General features: G+C 66.4%; 1 long non-coding RNA gene across 1 annotated transcript; it reads right to left on the bottom strand.

The window, feature by feature from the left end:
• On the bottom strand, nt 1-4,060 carry LOC308187276. The gene is made up of 3 exons (XR_013944559.1): nt 3,945-4,060; nt 240-304; nt 1-25 (listed from the first exon to the last, which is right to left on the bottom strand). It is a non-coding gene; the product is annotated as an uncharacterized lncRNA (long non-coding RNA).
• Between the last annotated feature and the right edge of the window lie 940 nt (nt 4,061-5,000).

Genomic DNA, 5,000 nt, shown 5'->3' with positions numbered 1-5,000 from the left:
AGCGCGTGGTCCGGCACCCCAAATCCTGCCCGTGGGCAGGGCCGAGCGTCACAGCCCCGCAACCCCGCGGCGTGTTGTCCCCCCCCCACCCCAACCCCGCCTCCTAATTCCACCCGGACCCCTACGAGGACGAGGCAAAGCTTCGCAAAGGGGGAAAGGGAACCCCCAAAAACCCCCAACCCCAAGGTGCCTCCCGCCACCGCCCGGGGGTTTGTCACCGTCCCCGGGGCCCCGCTCACCCGCCAGGCGTCCAGGTTCCTGTCCGAGGGCGCGCTGGCCAGGATGCTGCCGGCTGGCACCTTCCCTTGGGGGACACGGGGACCGGGGTGAGCAGCCGGGGTGGCCCCACAGCAGCGGGGCCACCCCAGCGTGGTGGGGACGCGCTGCTCTGGCCCCAGCCCCATCGGCCTGGGGGACACGGGGCGACGGGGGCCCGATCCTGTCCGTCCGTGGGTCAGCCCAGGCGCTGTCCCAAGGTCCCAATGTGCCCACATCCCTAGGTCCCCATGTCCCCACGTCCCCAGGTCTCAATGTCCCCACGCCCCCAGGTCCCCACACCCCCACATCCCAAGGTCCCCACTTCCCAGTGTTTCCATGTCCCAGTGTCCCCACTTCTCAATGTCCCCACGTCCCAAGGTCCCCATGCCCCCACATCCCAAGGTCCCCAGGTCCCAATGTCCCCACACCCCCATATCCCCATACCCCAATGTCCCCACGCTCCAATGTCCCCCACATCCCTAGCTCCGCACATCCCCATGTCCCAATGTCCCCACATCCCTAAGTCCCAATAGCCATAGGTACCCATGTCCCCAGATCCCAATGTCCCCAGGTCCCAGTGTCCCCATGTACCTAGGTCCCCATGTCCCCACGCCCCCATGTCCCCACGCCCCCACGTCCCCCACATCCCTAGATCCACACATCCCCATGTCCCAATGTCCCCATGTCCCCCCATCCCAAGGTCCCCATGTCCCTAGGTACCCACGTGCCCAGGTCCCAGTGTCCCCATGTACCTAGGTCCCTATGTCCCCACGTCCCTAGGTCCCCATGCCCCAATGTCCCCACACCCCAGGTCCCCACGTCCCAGTGTCCCCAGGTCCCCACATCCCGATGTCCCCACACCCCAGATCCACGTCCCCAGGTCCCCAGATCCCAATGTCCCCAGGCCCCCATGTCCCAGTGTACCCACGCCCCCATGTCCCAATGTCCCCATGTCCCCCCATCCCAAGGTCCTATGCCCCTAGGTACCCACGTCCCCACATCCCAATGTTCCCAGGTCCCAGTGTCCCCATGTACCTAGGTCCCTATGTCCCCACGTCCCTAGGTCCCCATGCCCCAATGTCCCCACACCCCAGGTCCCCACGTCCCAGTGTCCCCAGGTCCCCACATCCCGATGTCCCCACACCCCAGATCCACGTCCCCAGGTCCCCAGATCCCAATGTCCCAGGCCCCCATGTCCCAGTGTACCCACGCCCCCATGTCCCAATGTCCCCATGTCCCCCCATCCCAAGGTCCTATGCCCCTAGGTACCCACGTCCCCACATCCCAATGTTCCCAGGTCCCAGTGTCCCCATGTACCTAGGTCCCTATGTCCCCACGTCCCTAGGTCCCCATGCCCCAATGTCCCCACACCCCAGGTCCCCACGTCCCAGTGTCCCCAGGTCCCCACATCCCGATGTCCCCACACCCCAGATCCACGTCCCCAGGTCCCCAGATCCCAATGTCCCCAGGCCCCCATGTCCCAGTGTACCCACGCCCCCATGTCCCAATGTCCCCATGTCCCCCCATCCCAAGGTCCTATGCCCCTAGGTACCCACGTCCCCACATCCCAATGTTCCCAGGTCCCAGTGTCCCCATGTACCTAGGTCCCTATGTCCCCACGTTCCTAGGTCCCCATGCCCCAATGTCCCCACACCCGAGCTCCCCACGTCCCAGTGTCCCCAGGTCCCCACATCCCGATGTCCCCACGCCCCAGGTCCACGTCCCCGCATCCCGATGTCCCCACACCCCAGATCCACATCCCCAGGTCCCCAGATCCCAATGTCCCCATGTTCCCCACATCCCTAGGTCCCCACATCCCCATGTCCCAATGTCCCCATGTCCCCCCATCCCAAGGTCCTATGCCCCTAGGTCCCCACGTCCCCACGTCCCAATGTCCCCAGGTCCCAGTGTCCCCACGTACCTAGGTCCCTATGTCCCCACCTTCCTAGGTCCCCATGTCCCCACGTCCCCATGTCCCCCACAGCCCAATGTCCCCACGCCCCATGTCCCCACGTCCCTGGCTCCCCATGTCCCCACATCTCAATGTCCCCATGTCCCCGGCTCCCCATGTCCCCACATCTCAATGTCCCCACATCCCAATGTCCCCACACCCCAGATCCCCACATCCCAATGTCCCCACACCCCAGGTCCCCACGTCCCAGTGTCCCCAGGTCCCCACATCCCAATGTCCCCACGCCCCAGGTCCACGTCCCCACATCCCGATGTCCCCACGCCCCAGATCCACGTCCCCAGGTCCCCAGATCCCAATGTCCCCATGTCCCCCACATCCCTAGGTCCCCACATCCCCATGTCCCAATGTCCCCATGTCCCCCCATCCCAAGGTCCTATGCCCCTAGGTACCCACATCCCCAGGTCCCAATGTCCCCAGGTCCCAGTGTCCCCATGTACCTAGGTCCCTATGTCCCCACCTTCCTAGGTCCCCATGTCCCCATGTCCCCACATCCCCATGTCCCCCACAGCCCAATGTCCCCACGCCCCATGTCCCCACATCCCCGGCTCCCCATGTCCCCACATCTCAATGTCCCCACATCCCAATGTCCCCACGCCCCAGGTCCCCACATCCCAACATCCCAATGTCCCCAGGTCCCCACACCCCAATGTCCCCACGCCCCCATGTCCCAGTGTCCCCACGTCCCCCACATCCCTAGATCCGCACATCCCCATGTCCCAATGTCCCCATGTCCCTAGGTACCCACATCCCCAGGTCCCAGTGTCCCCATGTACCTAGGTCCCCACGTCCCCATGCCCCAATGTCCCAACGCCCCAGGTCCCCACATCCCAATGTCCCCACGCCCCAGCTCCCCACATCCCAATGTCCCCACAGCCCAGATCCATGTCCCCACGCCCCCATGTCCCTATGCCCCCATGTCCCCCACATCCCTAGGTCCCCACATCCCCATGTCCCAATGTCCCCATGTCCCCATGTCCCCCCATCCCAAGGTCCTATGCCCCTAGGTACCCACATCCCCAGGTCCCAATGTCCCCAGGTCCCAGTGTCCCCATGTACCTAGGTCCCTATGTCCCCACCTTCCTAGGTCCCCACGTCCCCACGTCCCCCACAGCCCAATGTCCCCACGCCCCATGTCCCCACGTCCCTGGCTCCCCATGTCCCCACATCTCAATGTCCCCACGTCCCCGGCTCCCCATGTCCCCACATCTCAATGTCCCCACATCCCAATGTCCCCACACCCCAGATCCCCACATCCCAATGTCCCCACACCCCAGGTCCCCACGTCCCAGTGTCCCCAGGTCCCCACATCCCAATGTCCCCACGCCCCATGTCCCAGTGTCCCCACGTCCCCCACATCCCTAGATCCGCACATCCCCATGTCCCAATGTCCCCATGTCCCCCCATCCCACGGTCCCTAGGTACCCACATCCCCAGGTCCCAGTGTCCCCATATCCCTAGGTCCCCATGTCCCCATACCCCAATGTCCCCCACATCCCAATGTCCCCAGGTCCCCACGTCCCCAGGTCCCCACGTCCCCGGGTCCCCACGTCCCCACGCCCCATATCCCCACGCCCCATATCCCCACGCCCCACGTCCCCACGCCCCACATCCCCACGCCCCCCAGTTCCGGGTCACCCCGGGGGGAGGCGACAGCGCTGTCCCCGTGCCCCCCCCCCCCGTGTCCCCCCCCCCCCCCGCAGCACCGGCCCCGTACCTGCCCGCAGCAGCCCCCGGGCCATGCCCCCCGCCATGCGCCCCGCGCCCACGAAGCCCACCCGCAGCTCCGCCGCCTCCATCCCGCGCCGCCCCCCCCCAGGAACCTCCCCCCGCCTCGGTTTGTGCCCTCCCATTGGTCGGGCTCCCCCCGCCCCCCCCCGCTGATTGGTGGACGGGGCTGTAAGAGGCGGGACCAAGGTGGGGTGGGGCTTGGGATGTGCGCAGGTGCGGGGGCGCCACGTGGATGGGGGGGGGGGGGGTGAAGATTGGGGACCCGCCCCCCCCAAGGGGGTGGTGGGGGTATGGGGGGGGGGGGGGGGTGCTGTCCCTAACCTTGCCCTGTAACCCTAGGGGGTGCTGGGGGGGCTCCCCTATTTGGGGGGGGGGTCCCCCTATTGGGGAGGGGGTCCCCTATTGGGGGGGGATTTTCCAATGGGGAGGGGGTCCCCTTTTGGGGGGGTGTTCCTCTATTGGGGACAGGGTTCCCCCTATTGGGGGGGGGCTTCCCCTTTTGGGGGAGGGGGTCCCCTATTGAGGAGGGGGTCCCCTATTGGGGGGGATTTTCCTGTGGGGAGGGTGTCACCTATGGGGGAGGGGGGCTCCCCTTTTGGGGGAGGGTGCTCCCCTATTGGGGAGGTGGTCCCCTTTTGGGGGGGGATTTTCCAATGGGGAGGGGGTCCCCTATTGGGGGGGGGGTGTCACCTATGGGGGAGGGGGGTGTGCTCCCCTATTGGGGGGGGGCTTCCCCTTTTGGGGGAGGGGGTCCCCTTTTGGGGGGGGTGTTCCTCTATTGGGGACAGGGTTCCCCCTTTTGGGGGAGGGGGTCCCCTATTGAGGAGGGGGTCCCCTATTGGGGGGGATTTTCCTATGCGGAGGGGGTCCCCTATTGGGGGGGGCGGGTTCCCCTGTTTGGGGGGGGAGTTCCCCTATTGGGGAGGGGTTCCCCTATGGGGAGGGGGGTTCCCCTGTTTGGGGGGGGGTGGGCTCAGCTGCACTGCCCCCAGGATTTGGGGAGGGGGCTGCCCCAGCTTTTTGCGTGCCCCCCCCCTTATTT

The sequence above is a fragment of the Anser brachyrhynchus genome (assembly GCF_964034855.1).
Source record: "Anser brachyrhynchus genome assembly, contig: SCAFFOLD_746, whole genome shotgun sequence".
Taxonomy (NCBI): Eukaryota; Metazoa; Chordata; class Aves; order Anseriformes; family Anatidae; genus Anser; species Anser brachyrhynchus.
Note: the sequence above shows the minus strand (reverse complement) of the source record. Positions and strands in the feature narration are given on the sequence as shown.